The 21,663-nt window shown below is 54.1% G+C and overlaps 1 long non-coding RNA gene across 7 annotated transcripts in view; it reads right to left on the minus strand.

Annotated features, from left to right (window-relative positions):
- LOC119238026 (uncharacterized) overlaps positions 1-21,663 on the minus strand; it is a 288,679-nt gene that overhangs the window by 183,381 nt on the left and 83,635 nt on the right. For all 7 annotated transcript variants that reach the window (XR_008550557.1, XR_008550556.1, XR_008550555.1 and 4 more), the window contains one exon: positions 15,025-15,317. This is a non-coding gene — a long non-coding RNA (uncharacterized LOC119238026). The remainder of the gene's footprint in view (positions 1-15,024; positions 15,318-21,663) is intronic.

Raw genomic sequence — 21,663 nt, forward strand, 5'->3', positions numbered from 1 at the left:
TGACTGAGCCATGCCTGCTCTTTAACCAAGATGCAGCCAGCCCCACCCATCAGGCTGTGGTGAGGTGTTGTTAATGCAGTTCAAGGAAAAGAAAGGATGCTCTTTCTGCCTTCACCGAAGTAGACCTGGAAGGCATCGATGACACCCGCAGCACTGATCCCTGGTTTCAACTTCCCCAGCAGGGGACAGGGGAAGGCCAGCTTCCTGCAAACAGCCCTCTGGCTGGGCCTCAGTTCCTTCATCTGTAAGATGGGAACACATAATTGTTGCAGTGATGATAAAGAATAAGTCTCCACAGTCGGTGCCCAGGGCACCGCAGCCTGTTCCTTGTGGGTGTCGTCTCCTTGGGGACACAGCTTCCAGCTCTACTGAGGCTGGAGAACTCGGTCAGTCCCAGAGTGGAGACTTCCCAGGCAGCAGCCTGAGTGTGGGGAGCAGGGCGGGGGAGCACCAGCAGCTGCCTTCCCAAGGAGAACTCCCCACACAGCCGCGCCTGGATCCACTCAGCTGACAGCAGTCGGCGAAGCCATGTCCAGAAGAAAGGAACGTGGCTGTAAACAAGGAGAAGTTACGGGGGATGCTGGGCAGAGGCTGGAAACAAAAGAAGTCACTCAGTCCTGGGAGTCGTGCCTGGCTGGCAGCCGCCTGCATCCCCAGGGATTCAGAGCAGGTAGAAGAGTAAAGCACCCCATGGTCTAGCCGGCCCCAGCCTCTGAGTGCAGGTCCAGGACTGAGAAACTGGGGATGATGAAGTGAAGCCACAGCCTCATCCCTTCCCAGAATCCTTCACTGTGGCCTTTGTCAGGGTTTCTGCAAACATGTCTGACCCACCAGTAAGTGAGCACAGGAATGCTGCATGATGACCCCTACTGTCCTTCAACCCAACACACACACACACACACACACACACACACACGGTCCGGCTCTCCCCCTGACAGACTAGTACAGTGTTAACAATACAGACTCTGGTGCCAGCCTACAGGAACGAGACTACCCGTACAGCCACTTTAAACTGTGTGACCTCAGAGACTATACTTTGCCTCTCTGATCCTCCACTTTTCTCATGTGTAAAAAGGGGTTAATTGCAGCCCTCCACCTCCTAGCATGACTGGGAGAATTAAATTATACAACAGATGGGGCCCATTTTGCATTGCCCAGGGCTTACTCAGCACCAGCTGAATAGCAGCTATGACTAATAGTTACTAATCTAATTGTTATCATTAGAAAGTCATTGTGTTTCACTGCTCTGACTGGTACCGGCTTCCTCAGTTATCTATCTGACAGGGATTTACCAGCAAAAGGCAGCGAGGAGGGTGGAAATAGCCTGTGGTACTGGCTCCTTACAAGCACCATCATTTCAGGTCGGGACTTCACACCTGCCCCACAAAACAGAGGTCCTCTGCCCCAGTCTGCAGGGGAGGAGAGAAATGCTCAGCGAAGCCAGGGAAGAAAGCCATCAAAACTGTTCAGCAACAATAGCAAACTTTGGAAACATCCCCTCTTGCGTGTGTTTTCACCAGCCATCACATCCCACACCGTCACCTAGTCCTCTCCTGAGTGTGCGGTGGATCCCTCAGGCACCCACACCCTGTGCCAGCCCTGGGGGCGTAGAGCTGACTGTATGTGGGGAACCTCTCTACACTCCACTCCCCACACCTTGAGGTGGACCCCCATGGGCACAACACAGTGACCACCTTGGCCAGTCAGGTCTGCCGTCCACACAATGACAAAGACGTCACTGAAACATCTTTGATGTCAAAGGGAGGCGCCTACAAGGGCCTGCACATTCCCCCACAACCCTCCACTCAGGTGGCTGCTCGCTGCCGCCCAGAGTTGAGTCCTGGAACCCTCTCAACTGTGGTTTCAGGAGGGGCGGCCCAGTCCCCAGCTCTCCGGCGTGCAGCCCTCTCCATTCCCCCGACTCCCGCTCGATGCCACGGCCACCGCATGCCCACTACAGACAGGACGGCCCCGGCTCCCACCAGCAGAACCACAGCAGGTCCTAGGGGTCCCTCCTGCCCACTTAGCTCTTAAATGGCAGCCTCGGGTCACTCCTGGAGAGCTCCCTGGGCACAGGACACATGGTGCTGGCACCAGCTCATAGACGCCATCCCCAGAGGCTCCCGCTCCCACGGGCCCCATTCTCAGCTACAGAAACTGAAGCTCAGCCTGCCGCGGGCCCCAGGGCCCCGTGCTAGTAAGGCACAAGGTCATGCTTCCAGCGCAGACCTCTCGCTGAGACACACCTTTAAACACCCTCTGATACTGTTTCCCTGGTGTCCCGCTGGACTAGGAGGGAGAGATGGAGCTTTCTAGAACCTGCCTCAAAACACAGCAGCCATCCACTTAGGGCCACCAGTTATCAGAATGACAAACCGCAGGGAAGGGGGAAGTGGCTTGCTTGATTCCCTTTCACTTTGAAAACTCTCAGTCAGCCCTTGGAGAGTTCCCCATTCATTAACAAACGTGATCTGGTCCCATGTTAAGGTCTCTGAGATACAAAGTGGGTCACAACCTGGGTCTCCCGACAGACACGGTCACAGGCAGAAAGACGTGGGCACCAAGAGCACCCACGTGCTCAGGTGGCAGGACAGAGCCGGTGACCCTTCCAGGAGGCCAGAGGTGGCGCTGCAGACACCCCCGAGTGAAAGGCCAGGTGGGATGGGCACCGGCAGAGGCCCCCCCAGCAGCAGGAGCTGCCCCCTCCCATCTCCTGGGACAAAGGCCCTCCGCTGCCCTAGTCCAGGGGCTCTGGGGTTCCTCCACCGACACCCCAAGGAGAGTCTCACTGAACTTGAAAGAAGGCAGGAACCAGAGGGTGGAGGAGCTCCAGCCTCTGGGCCCCACCCAGGTGAGCACTGAGCAGGGGCCCGGACAGAACAGCAGATGTGATGCAGAAACAACCAGCGCCAGTGCCCCAAAGAGGAGAGCATCTTGAGGGATGACAGAAAAAGACAGAAACCGGAATGTTATGTGGTATGAGACCACACGTAACCTCAACACATTTACCCAGAAAAAGAAAGAAAAGCGGCAAATTCCAAAAAGATGAGGCAGCCACAAAACTGAGGCAGAGAATGGCGTGAGCGATAGAGAGCCGCAGTATAGACGTGATGGAATTTCCTCCTTCCAGCCCGGAGAGGGAGGCCGCTGGAGCCTGTGAATCAGCCCCCTTGTTCGCTGTGGGGAGAGAAACGTAATCAGGAAGAAGCTGGGTGTGGAATGTGCTCTTCCTTTTCCTCGGCGGCCCCTGCACCCACCCCTCCTCACCACCTCCATAAAACCATGGCTTGGAAAACCCAAAATCCACTCTCACCAGAGGGGTAACTTAGCAAACAGGGTCCTTTAAAATGGCAAGGAGTTGGTGGAAAAATAAAGATTTCCCATTATCTGTCTGCAGCCCAGGTTTCCTGAAGCAAATCTGATTGTCTGAGCCACCAGGAATCTGTCCACAATGCAGTCGGAATTGTCCACAGAAAGTTATTCTTCCTTTCCCCCAGTCCTGCTGCCCTGCCCCCTCCCTGGTGGCTGTCAGGCCACTGTCACACTGCAGACCAGTAGAGCTGGGGGGTATAACTTCCTGTCGACTCCAAAGAACCGGTTATGACTTCCGGAAACTGCAGGGGGCCGGGGGGACTGCACACATATCAGCAAGTGACACTGCCCATCACGCACAAGATTCAGTCTCCTGCAGGGCCCCCACCGTTCACCTGGGACCAGAGTCCTTTGACATTTCTGGGGTAGGAAGTGGACAGTCTGCAGGACCTGGTCAGGAGCCCCAGGGAAGCTTGGAACCCCAGCTTCCACCTTAGGATCAAGGATGCCAGAAGTATAAGATGAGGACCAGACAGCATCTACCTCCTCGAGTTGCTGGGAGGATTATTTAAATCAGGGCATACAGTAGGCATTCAATAAAGAATCACAAGATCGGGGCCTCCCTGGTGGTGCAAGGGGTTAAGTCTCAGCTCTATGAAGATATCCACAGGCACTGCAGCACGAGTTCAATCCCTGGCCAGGGAGCAACCCACATGGCACAGCAGACCTCTCCTGTCTCCCCGCTGCTCCCCTCAGCGGCGTATTTCAGTAGATCTGCCTGTTCTGTTCCCCACTCTGTCTCTGGTGAATCCTCTTACCCTCCCCCCTACACACACACCTCTGGCTTGTACTCTAGTTCTTGAATGCATAAATAAATAAACCTTAAAAAAAAAAGAAGCAGCAGCCCAGGAGTGGCTTGATTAAGCCTGCACCACAGGGTGGGGTGGGGGCTTTTGCCCCATCTTGCTCTGGCTCTCAAGGTGCTTGCAGGAAGGAGAACAAAACTGGGGTGGTCATCATATCTCTCCACAGGGGGTGAAGGGGGTGGTGGCACCACTTGGAAGTAGACAAGTCCAGCTTGTCCCTGGAGCTGCCACAAACTGTGTGGCCACAATCACATGTAAATGGTGGCCAGGATGACGTGGCTGTACATCGCACGCAGTACGTGCTGGGTGCTGTGTTCAGCGCTTCCCTGAAGAATCTCATTTAAACTTCAGCCCCTTCTTACACAGAGCCTTAGTCTGCTGAAGCCACAGTGGGTGGCCTAAACACCAGACATTTATTTTCTCGTTGCTGGAGGCCAGAGTCCCGAACAGCCAGTCTCAGTGGCTTACTTACACACAGCCGCCTCTCACTGTGCTCACACATCCTCTTGGGCTGCACTTGTGATTATAAAAGAGAAAGCACCGGTTTCCTCTTGTTACAAGGACACAAATCCCATTGAGAGCGCCCCACCCTCATCTAATCACCCCAAGGGCCCTGCCTCCAAGTATAATCAATTGGGGGTGGCGGGAGCAGGGTTGAGCCTCAGCAAATGAATTCAGGGAAGGAGGGGACACAAAACTCAGCCCATAAGAGCGGGGCCCCGTTATAGGTGAGGAAGCTGAGGTCAAGAGAAAGTATAGAATCAGTCATGTGTCATTTAACCACGGGGATGCATCTGACATCACTGCGAGGCAGTTTCATGGCTGTGCAAAAGTTGAGTGTCCCCACGCAGCCTTCAGGGTACAGCCCAGCACCCTCCGGCTGTGAGGGGGACCTGTGAGTACAAGGTCCATCGATGACCCAGCGTCGGAGGTGCCTGACGGGGGCTGCCCAAAGCCACCCACTCAGAATGTAAGGCCAGGGTCCCCCCAGGCCCATGAAGCCAGAGTGCTCGGTTGCACAGGAAGTGACAGAGGCTGAGCCTGTGAAGGCAGGCAAGCCCAGAGCGGGACCTAGATTTCCTCACTAATAGGGAATGCCAGTAGCACCTCACCAGCATGCTCAGCACGAAGCCATGAACAAGAGCAGGAGAGAACAGATACACGTCGCTGAGCCAGGGGCCCTGGGTGCCATTGCTTGGGCCCTACACGTGGCTGCACCCCTCAGACACTGGCTCTATGGCAGGCCCGATATGTGGGAGACCTACGGGATGGCTGTGAGGAGGAAGCGGGGCCACCTATGAGCCCAAGGGCACTGCAGGCACACAGAAAATGCACCTGACCAGGATCTCCTCCAGGGCTCCTGGCCATCATCTCTGAGGCCCCCATAGGTGGTATGCACTCCTGAAACGCATGCCTGCTCAGCAGAGAGCAACACTCAGCACACCAAAGAGCTGGTGCCCACAGTTCAAGCGGGAGTGGAGAGTATGGTAAAGTCTCCCCTCAACACTGTGCCCGCAGACAGCACTACACCACTGAGCCCCAGACAGGGGCTGGCTGGTTGAGGCTCCCAGGTATCCACCTGAGCCCTGGGCATATAGTGAGAGGAAGTGTTCACAGAAAGCACCAGCAAGCACTAAACGGCTCCCCCAGGCCCAGCCCTGCAGATCCAGGAAACACAGCCAGGGAAGTGGACTCGCGCCTCAGTGCTCCCCAGGGTCACTTCATGGACTCACGATCGGAGCAAATGCACAGGGATCCAGCCTCGGAAGGGCTGACTTAATGCTCTGCGGTCACCATCTAGAAATACTTAATCATTTTGAACAAGGGTCTGCATTTAATTTTGCACCTAGTCCCACAATTGACTGGGCAAAACGTCTCCCCTCACTGGGCTCTGCCTCCTTGGAGGAAAAATGGGAGCATAAGGCCGGCCTCAGGGCTGCAGATGCTAGCGGGGGACACGTGCTCAGCACTTGGGGGAGTGTGAGCTACCTTCCCCCCAACTGCTGAGGGTCCCAATATGTTGCCTGGAAAAAGGGGGGATATTACCTCAGGTACTGGCTACTACATGGGGATTTTAAGAATCCAGTAAGGTCAGATGTGGCCACACACCTCAGAGTGAGTGATGCTGATATCACCATAATCATCACCACCGCCATAACCATCTTCACCACCAACATCACCACCATCATCACCTTCACCATCATCAAGTCACCATTGCTATATCATCTTCACCATCACCATCATCACTGTAGATCTGTGAGTTGGTCTCAAAAACAGCCCCATCATTTGTGGGTTCCAGTGTTGTCCTGGGATGGGTATGGCTATCAAACACAGCAACTGACCCACCATCTAGCTCTTCTCCTGGCATCAGCCTGCAAAACAACCCAATAGATCACCAACTCCTTTCCATGCAACCACCAGGACAAGACTCCCTCCACCTAGCCCCTACCAAGATGGGAGGAGAGAAGCAGGGCATCCCCCAGGCATGGCTCCTACGCCTCTGGTCTCGAACGATGTCGATCACGGTGACTCTCTGTGCTCTGCCACGGGGACCCTGGAGTAGCCAGTCTCCTCAGTAAGAGTGGGGGGTCTCCACTCTAGGCCCTCACTCTCAATTCCAAGCTCCCTTCTCAATCTGCCTCATATGCAACTCGGTTCTGCACACCCTCACAAACCCGGTCCCTCCAGCTGCCCCAAAGTGCTTGGAATTAAAAAAAAAAACCCACAAGTACTCTGATTGCTTTAAGGGCTGGCCGATACTTGCACTTCTGCCATCAAACCCAGCTCACAGGGTGCTGAGATCTTGCCCACAGGGAGTGAGGGGTCCTGGGGTGGAGCTTTCAGTGATTAAATGGGGACCCCAAGGTCCTACCAGGCTGAGATGGTCTCCTGCTCAGAGGCGTGATTACCCGCAGTCTCTGCGGAAGGCTGTGGGAATTCCCCCAACCAGCGATCCACTTCTCTACTTCCTAAATTTTCTCCAAAGACCTGATATTAGTTCTATCAGAGAAAATGTTTAAGAAAAAAGGCTATTTCATAATATACACACAATTATTTTCCCATTACCAAACCCAAATTTTCCATTTTGAATTACATTTTAGAAAGAAAAAAATCAACTCTTAAACATTGTGTTTAATCCTCTCTCATTCTCTGCTTATGCTCAATTTTTCCACAGCATGTGCCTTCCTTCCAGCAATTTCCTCTCCAGACAGCCTACCTCTGCAAACAGCCCTCCCCTGCCCGGTCCCCTCTACACTGTGGGAACCCGGTTGCTGGCTGAGCGGGTCATGGTCACTCTCTGGGCTCTGCCACGGGGACCCTTGAATAGCCGGTCTCCCCAGAAAGAGAAGGGGTCTCCACCCTAGCCCCTCACTCTCAATTGCCCTCAACCTGCCTCGTGTGCAACTCGGCCCCGCACACCCTACACCCTCAGGAACTCGGTCCCTCCAGCTGCCCCAAAGGCCACCCTGGCCATGGTTCCTGACCCGTTATGGCCCAACTAGGGACACCCATCCCAGCCCAGACGCCTGCTGGTGCTCTTAGGGTTATGCTCTCACCAACCATTTCTCTGCCACCCCCACCCCTCTCTCCCTCTCTTCTCCAACCAGTCATTTCTGCCACCTCCAAGGAATGTGCCACAGCTGCGATGTGACAGCCACTCTCTACTGGCCCCCAGCACTTCCCAGAGCTGACTCACAGGAGTTCCCAACAAGCACTTGAGCACACCAGGCAGGTCTGCCACCTCTGCAGCTCCTGAAAGCTGAGAAGCTGGAACCCCAGGAGTGCAGAATCGCCTGGGCTGACTCTGACTCCACAGTTGGAAACTGGGCCATCAACTTTGTGACTCAGGCTCAGCAACCCACCAGGGTTGACACCTCAGGTCAGCTAATTTTCACAAGAGCCTGCCTCACAAAGGGCAAACAAAGGCCCAGAGAGGCAAAAATGTCCTCCCCAAGGTCACACAGTCAGGAAGGCTCAGGCACTCTAATGGTCCTGCATTTTCTAGCATGTCTCCCCCTGCCCCCCACAACCTCCTGGTATCTTTGTCCATCAGGAAAATTCTTAAAATGAGCATCCTCATGCCCCCTGAACACACACCCAGGATTTTCGGGTGCCCTTGGGTGAGCAGAAAGCTGGGGGCTTGCCCTGACTACCGTTTATTTGTTTATGTATTAACTCTTGCTAAACCCAGTCCCAAACCTCTGGGTGACTCAGAGACCTCACCAGGAGCAGCTGCTCCCTGGATGGAGCGAGATAAGCCTCCTAGGGGGAGGGGAGGGTTCTGGCAATTCCTGGTAATAGGCGGAGCTGGCCCCCCACCCCCAAAACCCCTCACCCCATACGAGTTGTAGATGGTGGCAGATTACACATGGCTAGGAGGAAGGATCCCTCAACCCCCACCCTCACCCAGCAAGCAACTGCCTTGCAAGACCAGTTATCAGCTCATCCACCCTCTGACAAAGAAAGGAAGGGGGGGAACCCCCTGGGGAAAACCTCCCCCCACACTGCTGGAACTATCGCACCTCCCAGCCAGGACCCTTCTTGCAAGAAGGGTCTGAGCACAGCTCCACTGCCACTCGGGCCCACCATCCGGCCCAGCCCTGGAGCTACCTCCCAGCCAGGACCCTTCTTGCAAGAAGGGTCTGAGCACAGCTCCACTGCCACTCGGGCCCACCATCCGACCCAGCCCTGGAGCTGCACACACACCTCACTGGGTGCACCTGCCATCTCAATGGCCACCGCGCTGCCCTCTCTGGCCTCAGCATCCTAAGCCACCATATGTCCTGTCTATGGCTGGTCTCCAAAGCCTTTTCCTGAAGGTTTCATGAGTCAAAAATAAACAGTGTCGGGCCTCCCTGGTGGCGCAAGGGGTTAAGACAACCTATGAAGCTATCCGCGCAGCCTCTGCAGCACGAGTTCGATCCCCCGCCAGGGATCTAACCATGGCGAGCAGACCTCTCCTGTCCCGCCCGCTGCGCCCCTCAGCAGTGTATTTCAGTCAGTCTGCCTGTTCTGTTCCCCACTGTCTCTGGTGAATCCCTTCACCGCCCCCCACCCACACACACACCTCTGGCCTGTACCCCAGTTCCTGTATGCATAAATACATCTAGAGAGGAGAGGGGAGGACAGGGGAAACTCCAGTCAACAAAAGCCCAATCTCCCTATCTGAGTGTACCTCTTGGGTCAGAGGAACAAAAAAGCAGTTTCTCATTTTTTACTTTAAGGCAACTGGCTTTGCTTTCAAGCCTCTCTCACATTTCCTTATTTCCTCCTATGACAGAATCACACCCCCCCCCCCCCCCCCGCTTCTTCCAGGAAGCTCGTTGTCTCCCAGTACGCCTTGCCGTGCCCGTCCCGGTTGCTCCTGGGCCTCTCTCCCATTAATCAGAAGAGGCTCTCTCGCGCCCACCCTGGCTCAGGCTTCCAGAGCCAAGGTCATGGTCCCACCCCCCTGCGTGAGAGTTCTTTGGTGCAGTTGCTATAAACCTCTAGTTGCCTCCAAACTCACTCAGGGATAGCAGGGCACGGGCGAAAGGGTGGGAGGTCAAACCAAGACCCTCCTGGAATCTGCTCCCTTCATTAACTTTGGAATTCCTCAGGCCAGTGTTTTCTCAGGCCTTCTTACAGGAACATTCACCCAGAAGGAGGGGGCTGCCAGCCTCACACCCACAGGCTCCAGCTGGGAAAGGCAGGACACAGCTTCCTAAGGGAAGGGAGGGGTGAGGTCAGCTCCCTCCAGGCCCCAGGAGGAGGAAGTACGTTTAGAGAGAAACACCAGCCAGCAGCACTGAGGGAAGAACTTGAGGTGCAGGTGTGTTGTCCCCCTTTATCAATGAAGAACGCAAGGCTCAGCGTGGTCTAGGGAGGAGGGCAAGGACACACAGCTATGAGGCAGTAAAGCTTGTGTCCTGCTCCTGGGATCACGATCTCCCAATGAGTGCAGCTATCAATCAAGAGGGCCAAGGACCCCCAATGAAGCTCCCAGCTACTCCGTAAAAGAGCCCCCCCCCAAGGGCTGTGCATGGGGCCCAGGCCTGCCATTCAAATTAGCAGTGAAACCTGAGTGTGATTCAGGCACCCACAGTGCACCCCACTGAAAACGCCCTAAAGTGGCTTCCCCAAGCCACCGCTGAGATGATCCCTGCAACTTTAGGTTGTATCTGGGTCAAGAGAGCAGTGGGGAGACGGCAGGCCCTGAGAGAGGTTTGCTAAATGCACAAAAAGAGAACTAGCGGGTGAAGCTTCCTCTACACTTTCCCTAAAAGCCCAGGGACGACCCTGGCCAGATGCTGCTTATCAAGCCTCACCTAAAGACTGCATCTTGGAACAGATTTTTTTCAGTGCTTCTGACCAAAAGGAAGTTTCTTTTTTCCAAAGACAACAGTTTTCCTTCATTTAGATCAAGGGGCAAACTATAGCCTATGGAGCCACTGCCAGTTCTTATAAATAAAGTTTTATTGGCACACAGCCATGTCCATTCACTTACATATCGTCTCTGGCTGCGTTCCAGACGCGGCGGAAATGACAAGTCTGGACAGAACTGCACATGATCCCCACAGCTGAAAATATTTACTAGCCAGCCCTTGATAGAAATAGTTTGCCAATCCTTGATTCAGACACAAATAGCATGCACTCAGCATGCTGTGAGTTAAATTTAATGTTAAATTTTAGTAATGAATTCATCCTCAATATTATGTGCCTGTATGTTCTGATCTCCTGATTCCATTCAAACATTTTATGTAAAAAAAATAGCTAATATTCCCTGAGTGCTTATTCTACGTCAGGCACTGAATTAATCCCTTCAATATGCTCTCTTATTTAATTCTCACGCTAAACCCACGGGGAAGGGAATATTATTATCCCCAATTTATTGAGGAGAAATGAATGAGGAAAAGTGAATGAGTCATCAACCGTTTGCATAGTGGGAATACTGACTATTTCATCATTTACTCTGAGAGTTTTAAAGGGGTTGATTGGAAAACTCGGGGTGCTCAATAAATGTAAGAGCCAGCAGAGCTGAGGCCAGTCACCAGATGCAGAACTACAGATCACACAGCACGCGGGCCTGGGATTTTTGTTTCCAAGCTAGTTCAGCATGAGCTGCACAGTCACTTCACCGCGAATCTTCTGGGCCTGGGGGTACTGAGACGGCAAGGCCGGCGTGAAGGGGCCTGGGACACAGGCTGACAGGCGCTGTCTCTGGTCATGTGGCCAGAGCACACAAGTACCACAAACAAGAGAGAGGACCCACGTGCCAAATGCAGCCCTCGCCGGAGGGCCATGTCCACCTGCTGTCACACCTTCATATTTTTGCAGAATATCTACATCCTAAGCAGTCCCATCTGCAGGAACAGAGGCCCCGTGTGCCAACGGTGGTGTTCTCCGAGTTTAATTCAAGTTAAATAAAAACAATTACTGTTTTTTAAAAGTCTGTTCCTCTATAACCTGACAGTCTTGCTGGCTCATGAATATTCAAAACGCTGGCCCAGCAGGAAGCTGAAGGCAGAGGGACTGGAGTCTCCTGCTTCGTCCTCCCCAGAGATGGGCTGGGGGTGTTCTAGTTCTCTGAACCTCGGCTTCTCAGACCTCTGTGGAGGGCCATGCCCGCCTCCTGCACAGGAAGGTTAACAGGCACATGCCAGGTTAACAGTGGGCAACCCCACAGCTGTTTACTAAGGAGCCCTGGTCTCCACTCAGACTAGAGACTGATCACAGCCTCCACTCTCTGTCACCCTTTGCGAGCCCCAAGGGCCCGGCGCTTAGCCATCTCGGGGAATGCTGATGTGGGTGTCTGTGGAGGTGGTGGGCAGGGCTGCATCCCCTAGCCCCAGACTAGAGGCTGTGACGTCCATCATACAGGGGCCCATAAGTAAGTCCAGGTAGGGCCTGCTCCAGTGGCAGTCTGGGTAACAGGACTCCTCCTAGCAACGAGAGTCAGACTGGTAAGCGGTAAGGATCAGGCCAAGCCTGTGTGCTAGAAGCAAGCTGCAAACCTGTGCAACACAAAGGGGAACTGAAGGCGGCAACACAAGTCCAAGAAACAGCAGCAGCAGCACCAGGAGAACCAGCAGCAAGCACGGGCCTCAGTACCAGAACATGGCACCAGGCCAGGACCAGCCACCAGCAGCGTCAATATCACCAGCAGCATCCCTAGAACCACCGCAGTACCAGCACCAGCACCAGCAGCAGCAACACCAGCTCCAGCACCAGCAGCACCAGCAGCACCAGCAGCCCTGCTCACCAACTACCTGATGAGTCCAGGGGGCGCTGGGTCTAGTTTGCCAGTGCCCTGACTTACATCTGTCGCCCAGCTGGTGTGAAAGTGCTCCATTCACTCACAAGTGTCCAACTCAGCAGAGAAATCAGTCAGTGTCTCTACCAATCAGGATACCAAGGCCCAGAGAAGGGCAGTCATCTGCCCAAGGCCACACAGTCACCAGGAGGCCAAAAAAGGGAGTGGTTGCCCTCTCAGCTCCAGGCAGCATGGCCCAGTGACCCAGGGGTCAGACAGAACCAGGATAGCCCTCTTTCGCCTCTCCGTGCTCCAGTTACCACAACTATCAAGAGAGAAGAGGTTGTCCTAACAGCACTGTCCCCACAGGTCTGTCCGGGGATGCAGTGGGCTGATGTCTGCCACCAGCCCCGCACAAAGTGTGGCTTAACACACGCCAGGTATTTCTCCATCTCCATGCATGAGTCTAAGCTCGCCGTGAGGCAGGGGCTCAGAGTGGTCAGAAGGGCAGACAAGGAGAGCTTATTTCTCCAAGGCCTTTCTGGTGCCAAGCCCCCCCGGGAGGAGCAGGAGCAGGAGATAACAGGCCAACACAATGAGGTTGTTCTAGGGAGTAACGGATAAAAAGAGAACGGGGCTGTGGCCATGTGATAGGTGAGGTACAACCGCCACAGTGGGGGGAGCCGAAGACAAGAAGGGGTGCAGAGAACCTGGGAAGGCAGAAACTGTCCGGGGTCTCTCCCCCACTCATGTTTCCAGCTGAGCCCCTCACCCACACCAGCCCAGTCCCGTCTCCCAGCTCCTATTACTAAGACGCAATGAATAAATGAGTAAGATGCCTACTGTGTGTTTCAGCTCTGAGCAAGACAGTACATCGCCTGGCCTCAGAGCGATGCCTTTCAAGTGCGGGAGAAAGACAGGAAACCAATGACTGGTGCATGAACATCCGATTCTAACCCACGAGGAGCAGTGACCAGACTCTGCGAGGTGACAGAGCGGCACTGGTTCCGGGAGAAGCCTCTCCGAGAGGAGGCTCAAGACGCGCGGAACTGGGAACCCAATCAAAATGAAGCCTCAGGCCCCACCCAAGAGCCAGGTGGCCGCAGGTGACCTCAGCACTTGGGCCACCAGCTGCTCGAGTCTCCACTGTCCTGGGGGCAGGCCCAGGCTGAGGCCACATCCCTACCCACTGCCACGCAGCCCAGGGCCAGTCCTGCTGTCCACTGAGGAACCACAGAGGCCCTCCCCGGCCAGGTCCAAGTGGGGCTGCCCCCTCCCTTCAGCTGACCCAGGCACTGTCCCCAGTCTACTGCTGACCTGCCATCCGGCCTTTCCATGGGCCCGGGGACTGTGACCCTTGACCATCTGTCCACGCCAACCAGCAGTGCCCGGTGCAAAGTCTAGCACTGCCCGCCTGGCTCTGCTCAGGACTTCAAGGCCCAAACAACCCCTCTCCTTCCCAGAAGTCCTCCCCATGCAACAGTGACCCCTACCGGGGTTGGGGGCCAGGCCCCATGCTGAGGGCCAGCACAGGACCCTCGATTTTGTGATCCTTGATGCCAACGCTGCGCAGGATGGAGTAACTTCACCCCTATTGAAAAGAGGAGCCAGGGATCCACCACCGCACACACCGTGGGCCCAGAGGAGGGTCACCTCAGGCCTCGGCCACAAAGGGGCCTGCCTACACCCCACTCTGGGCTTCTACACCTGAACACAGAGCCGGGAAACCAGGCCCCCCACACCCCACTACGGGGATGACAGACACCAACTGAGGAAGTGATTACTTCTGAGGGGAAGAAGGCGGATGACATCGGGAGAGACACGGAGGCGCAAGTGTGTGTGCAGCGGGTAGATTCCTTAAACACATCTGAGGCCAACACGGAGACAGGTCAGGTGGTAGGCACACAGGCGGTCGTGCGAGGATCCTGTAATCTCCGTGTGCTTCGGAGTTCATTCAAAACACTAAGCAGCATTGTTTTAAATGTCTGCACATCTCCTTAATGTCTAGTCAGTACAGTTGGAGTCTCCTATCTGCTGCAGCAGTCAATCTTTCATAAAAAAAACAAAAATGTCTGAAGACCTAGTCAAAAAGACACTACAAAGACTCAATAAATGTTCGCTGAATTAAAAAGGAAGCCATGCCCTGTGCCACCATCCCTGTCCGCCCTCTGTCTTCACACATTAGCAAGGCTCGGGAGAGAGGACCCTGCACGATGCTGTGCCTTCCAGACACAGAGCCAGCCCAGGGGGGCTGTGTCCTGGGAGCTGACAGTCCACCAGCCGGAGACACACAGAAGCCAGAAAAATCAGTAAATCATGTCCCATGACACACATCGGCCTGGGGGGCAGTGGCAGCTCCCAAAAGCACCTTTCAAGTTCCATCTGTGCCCCCAGCACCAGCCCTAGCCTAGCCCCAGCCCAGCCCCAGCCCAGCCCCAGCCCAGCCCCACCTCCCTACTCCTTCGAGGGCAGCTGCGTCCCACGTGTACACCAGGCCAGTGGGCCCCACAGCCCAGGTGATCGCTTGACAGAACAAGCAGGGGGCGCATGCTCATATCTGAGACAGGCCCTACATTTCAGGGGAGCGGGTCCCGGAGGGCTGACAGGACCCACCAGTCACTTCTGTTCCAGACAAGGCCGAGCTCCGGTCCCCCATCCTCCGTGTTCCTCCACAGATTCTCTCCAGGCTGCAGGCATCCACTCGGCCAGGGCCTCCCTGAGTACCCCACAAACGTGCAGGGTGTGTTAATCCAGACAATGCTTCCACCAGCTCCTTCCCCAGGTGGCCAAATATCACTGTAAATCCAGCTGCCTCTAAAAATCCTTCAAGGAAGTTCCATGCAGCTGACAGGCTCTGCCATCAGGAGGGGTGTCTTTGTAATTCCTTTCTGGTCAAAAGATCAGGCCTAGGAAGAAGAAGAAGAAAAGTTGACCTCGTTACAAGCACAGACCCAAAGCAATAGTCAGTTTCCCTTCCTTCCTTAGAGCTGACCCTGCTATACTCAGGAACTCACTAGAAGTCAGTCCCTACAGCTGTGCGGAGGCGGGAGTGCTAAGAGTCTTAGGGATGTGGCCTCCCACTGGCACGCAAGACCTCTCAGATGGCAGAACTTTCTACTTCTCAGGGTTCCTCAGAACTATCTCGGTAGTGTGGCCCGGGCTAGGGCATGTCCACTCTAAAGCCGAGGATAGAAGTTTTCAAAAAGTTTTGGGGCTGGCTCGAGGAGTTAATGGCACAGGCGGGTCTGGCACACAGCTCAGGACTCCTTCCCAAGGCTCCAGCTGAGAGGGTTTCGGGTCAGCTGGTCGGAAACACTTCTTTGTTTTGTTTCTTTTTGAAGACCCTGGCAGGCCTCCAAGCCTCAAGCTGCACCCTGAGCCTCTTCAGGGCAGAACCTAGGCCTTTTACTTTTCTGTCCATTCAGCCATTCCTGAGCACCTTGCTGGGGTGCAGCGGCCTCTCAGCTCCTCAGGGACACTTGTCTCCGTCACCCAGGGCGGTACTTAGCCGAATCTAAAGAACAAATCCACCCACAGCTCACAGGACCGCAGGCAGCAGTCACCGCACCCAATAGTGACAATGACCCACCGTCCTGCCAAGAGCCTGTTCAACCTCTGATATGATCCCCAACCACCCTGGGACTCCTGCCTCTATTTCCCAGATGAGGAAACAGGGTGCAGAGAACTACCTGCTCAGACTAGTAAGAGTGGAGCCCTAATCTGAGCCCCAACAGTCTGGGCCTGAGTCCATACCCCGACTCATCTCTGTGAGACCAGGCTGGAAAACTCCCGGGAACAGCTGGAGCTGAAACTTAGGTCAGCAGCTCACCTGCTCAGAGTTCTCAGCTGCCCCACCCCTTGACCCTGCACGTTCCAGCTTCTGTGAACCAATTTTAAGATGAGACACTTGATGGCTCTAAGACATTAGGCAACTTGCCCAAGTTCACGCAGCTAGAAAAGTCACAGACCGGGGATTTAAAGACAGGCAGTCTGACCCCAAAGTCCATGAGTTTGACCATCACACCAACTGCCATTACCAGTGACGATGATCGCAATAACAACTTTTCAAATACCGAATGGTATAACAAACACAAGTTCATCTCCTGACAGTTCTGGAGGGCAGAAGTCCAACACGGATCTCACCAAGTTACCAGCACAGGGTTGGCAGGCTGCATTGCTTTATGGAGTCTCCACAAAGAATCCAGCTTCATGCCTTTTCTAGCTTCGAGAAATTGTTCTTTGATGCCTGGGTTTATGGCTCCCTTCCTCTGTCTTCAAATACAGCAGTACAGCCTCTCTCTGACCCTGCTCCACCCACACCTCTTTCTCTGACTCACTCTTCTATCTGTGTCCCCACTTGTTAGTACCCACATAGTTTGCCTGGGCACACCTAACACAGGCCCCGATCCTCAATCAGACCTGCAAGGTCCCTTTTGACAGGTAAGGTAACAGTTACAGGCGCTGGGAACAGAACTTGGACATCTTTGGGAGACCATTGTTCTGTCCACATGACTGCCACAGGCAGCCACGCTCTGTTTAAGGCTCTCAGTAACCAGGGATCATCCATCGTCGATATGTAAATCAAGGTACCTACCTATTCATCCCTGCCCCCAAACACTCACACAGACACACACTTGCACATACACCTGTCAATTAAAAATAAAAAACATAAAAGAGGAGCCTCCCTGGTGGTGCAAGGGGTTAAGATGCAACCTATGAAGCTATCCACAACCTCTGCAGCACGAGTTCAAGACCCCGGCCGGCGAGGGAGCTACCCACATGGCTTAGCAGACCTCTCCTGTCTCGCCCACTGCTCCCCTCAGCAGTGTATTTCAGTCAGTCTGCCTGTTCTGCTCCCCACTCTGTCTCTGGTGAATCCTCTCAAACACCCTCAACTGGCCTGTACCCCAGCTTTTGTATGCATAAATAAAATAAAAAAATAAAATAAAATAATAGTAAGGCATGCTTTCTTCCTTAAAAAAAAAAATTCCAATGCGCACTCACTGCTCCTTACAATGTCTGAGTATCCACAGTCCTCATCTGCAAAAGTAAAAATGACCCCAGCCACATGAGGTTCACACCAAGATCTGTTGTTTTTAGGGTTGGCAGGGGACACCTATTGAGGAGGTCTTTGCGGGTAACAGAGTGATGCTAAGTGCATAACACGTTATCCCACATGCTTCACTGCAGTAGCTCCTGAGGGAGGAAGACGTGGTCCCACCACCTGCCTGCTCTACAGATGACGCTCCCAAGGCTCACACTTAGAGGGGAAGCGCTGGGGTCCCACCCAGGTCGGGTCTGACTCGGAGATACACCCTCGCTTAAGAGAGGCAGTGTTTCTAAAAAGTTCACTTTCAGCAGTGGCTGAGTAGCAACTATTAGACTAGCAGTCTCATAACTACAATAAACTGTGTGTAAAATCTCTTTGAAAGCCATCTCAAGGCACAGAGTAACCAAAACCAGGGTCATCCTGGAGGGGAATGGACACTTGGGAGGCAGGAAGCTTAGCACTGCAATGACATTCTCCCTATAGGTCATGGCTGAAGCATCAAGGCAGCTGGGCTCACAGTACCAACTGAGGATGGAAGGAGAAGTTCCAGGAGAAATGCCCAGAAGGGACCCCAACTTCCAAGTATAAACCCCTCCCCAGGCACCCAGGGCCCTCGGAATGAAGCTGGTACACAGCCTGTTAAAAATGCAGAAATAAACAGAAATTTTCACTGATGCCCACTGCAAGTGAGAGAGTTTGGAATTTGAGTTTATTGAGTTAATTACCTTGAAAATAAAACCATACACCTGGAGGAACAAAAGACATTTATAACATCTGTGATGCAGCAAAAAAAATCACCAAATAACAAAAACCACACAAGAAAATATAACCCACAACCAAGATAAAGACACTTTACGGAGACTGCGGCTGTCTCCAAGGCCACGCGGTGGCTGGAATCAGCAGAAAAAGGTTTAAAGCATCGTTTACGACTCTTCTCAAGGACCTAAAGGAAAATATATTCTCAGTGAATGAAAAGACAGGAAACCTCAGCAAGGAAAGACAAACAATAAAAAGGTCTAATGTAAATTCTAGGGCTAAAAAACAAGCCAAACGGAAACACTTATTGGATGCACTGAAAAGCACGTTGGAAAGGAAAGAAGAATGAGTGGATTTAAAGAGAGAGCAATGGAAGTTATTTGATCTGAAGAACAAAGAAAAACTTATTTTAAAAACGAAGAGAGCCTCGGGAACCTGATGGACAATATCAGAAAATCGATGGGACATGTAATGTTAGTCCCAGAGGAAGAGAACAGGGCAAACGTTCAAAAGCCTGGTGAAAACACGGCTGAGTTATTTTAAATTTGGTGAAAGATGTCAATGGACAGAAGCAAGAGCATGAGCCAAGTCTGTGCAGGGTGCTTGGAGCCGGGCGCCCCACAGCACAGCCCTGCACTGCCAGAAACCAGCGGCTGGACACAGCGTGGAGGCAACCAGAAACACCAGACTCCAGTGACGACTACAAATGACAGAATTCTACCTGGACCCAACACGTGCTCCACAGGTGAGCGCGTCTGGTCCCTTTAAACCTGCCTGGCACGACTCTTCCACGGCAGAAAGAAGGATTAGCAGGAAGCCCAAGTGCCTAAATATCATCCCTGAGAGAAAGCAGAGGAGCATTTAAAACATTTCATTCGTGGGCCTCCCTGGTGGCGCAGGAGTTAAAGTCTCAGCGCTATCAAGCTATTTATTGTCAGCCACTGCAGCACGTTCGATCTCTGGCCAGGGAGCTGACCCACAAGGCGCAGCAGACCTCTCCTGTCTCACCTGCTGCTCCCCTCAGCAGTGTATTTCAGTAGAACCACCTGTTCTGCTCCCCACTCTGTCTCTGGTGAATCTCTCACCGCCTCCCCCCGCCACCACCCCCACCCCCCCACCTCTGGCTTGCACTCCAGTTCTTGCATACATAAATAAATAAACTAAATACAGTTCTAGGTCAAACTACCAGATTTACTGATTAAGTTCCTCTGGGGAAGTGTTTACCCCTCAGTTTCCTGATCTGCAAAATGGGGGGATTACCAGGCTGGCAGGTAACAGTGGTCATGGGCATGTCACATGCTGCCAAGCAGTCAGCCAGCATTTCACGTACTGAGTGATGAGGCCTCCCGCCGCCCAAGGGAGGACTGTGGCTGGACTCTCAGAGCTGCCCCCCTTCCACCAGCTCCTCCTTAAGCCACCAAGAGCTCCAGCTGGAAAGCAGGGGAGCACCCGGTGCCAGTCAGCTCCCCCAGCAGGAGGGGGGCCACAGTGGTCCCTGGCAACAGCACAGGGCAGTACTGGCCCCGGCTCATGGCCGCCAGGAGAAGGGGGGCAGAGCCTGTTAAATATTGATGGAGGCCCACAGGCAAGTCCCAGGCCAGGTTTGTTTTGCTGGGTTGGGGACATTGCAGCTCCGTCACCCGGGGAAGAATTACTGCACGGTCTGCTGGGCATTACTGCTGCCGGGCGGTGGTCCCTGACCAAGGGCAGGGCCGGCCACCGTGGGCTCCACTGGCAAGAATGCAGGATGCAGGGCCCGGGCACCGGACCTCCAGCCACACCCTCAGCCACTCTCCCCTCTCAGGAGCAGTCACGGTCTCTGCCACTGGGGGGTTTTTGGGCCGTTTGCTCTTTCTGTAACAGACTGGCCAAAACCAAAAGGATAAATCCCACCCAGGACTGGCTCTGACGTGGCCCTGGTCCTCCTGCACATGGTGGAGAGACATCCTGAGCTGGGGGTTTAGGAAACTGCTGGTCACGGAAAGTCAGATATCAGGCAACCCCAGGTCCCATGAGCTCCACGCCTGGGCACGGGCTGGCTCTCGGAATCCATGCCATGCTCACCCAGACACGTGGCTGCCGGTGCCCAGCAGGCTCACCTGAACACCAGACATGGACACGCCCCCAAGGCCATCCACATCGCCCACGGTGGAGGACTGGGGAGCAAGGAGAGTGGCGGACAACCGCGGGCGGTACAGGAATGCGTCCTTCACACCAACTGTGAGCACAGGTCAGAGGGAGGGAGACCCTGCATGTGCGACTGGCATCTAACATGGACGGGCTGATGTAATCTGTGCCGTGAGAGGTCAGGGAAGAAGGGCAGCTGGTGACGGGGGTCAGCATGGGGGCTTCTGAAATACTGCTCTATTCACTCATCGGACACTGGACGTCGCCCCACGTGGGGTACATGGGCTTCAGGTGTGTGTGCCTTTTTAGTGCATGTCATCGCAATAAAAACTTGCTTCTTAGTTTCTCCTGTGAAAGCATGTTTGCTAGAATACAGAAGACACCAGAACACCCCTCAAGGCTTGGGAACCCACAGCTTCCAGGTTTCCCTGATTCTGTGCACTGTCACACCCGCTGCTCCCAGATGCCCCTGTGTGGGGGACCCTGGAGAAGGGGAACACGGCACACGTGGGGGACATCCTGGCCCCCAGAAACGACGGCCTTCTCTTGACTGGGCCTCTGACCTCCAGGCTGTCAGGTCAGGCCCAAGCATGTCATCTCCTTCCCCTCCTTTCAACCAGGTAATTCTACCTATGGACCTCCTCTGTCATGGAACATTCCTGGAGGCAAAAATAACAAAACAGCAGGCTGCCTCTATTTCCTACCCAAAACCCAGACAGCCTCTTTCTACACAAACTTCTCTGAAAAATGGGCAGCCCAGAGGGATGCTCCTTTAGCTGGGAGACAGAGGCGACCCTAGGCCAGACTGGTGAATGGGACACGAGGCACAGAGCATGGACGCCAGCTCTGGGGGCCCTGGCAATAGTGCTGAGAGAGAAGCAGTTTGTGGGGAGGCCAGAGTGTCTCCAGCGTGTGCACAGCCACATGCAGCTCCTCCCTCTGCTCCCAGGCCCCTAAATTCTGTGTGTGCACGCGTGTGTGTATGTGTGTGTGTGTTTTTCTCTCTTTCCCTCTCTTACAGCAGCCATCAGTCATGCCATTAATTTTAGTTCCAGCGAGTCAGCAGATGTAACTCTGAGGCCTCTGCAGCCAGCCCGGGGACAGTTGCCCAGCCAGGGGAGAGGGGCAGCTCTCCAGGGAGACAACAGCGGTCAGTAGGCCCCACTGGTCTCACCTCACCTGCTCTTCCTCTCAGCATGGCGGGGTCAGGTGTCCCCAAAACTGATGCCACAGATGAGGCTCCACCTTCTCGTGTTCTGACCACGGAAGGGCAGCATTGTCCCTGGCCGTGTTGACATGATTTCTCAGTGATACCCACC

The sequence above is a fragment of the Talpa occidentalis genome, unplaced genomic scaffold (assembly GCF_014898055.3).
Source record: "Talpa occidentalis isolate TD23 unplaced genomic scaffold, MPIMG_talOcc4v2.1, whole genome shotgun sequence".
NCBI classification, from domain to species: domain Eukaryota; kingdom Metazoa; phylum Chordata; class Mammalia; order Eulipotyphla; family Talpidae; genus Talpa; species Talpa occidentalis.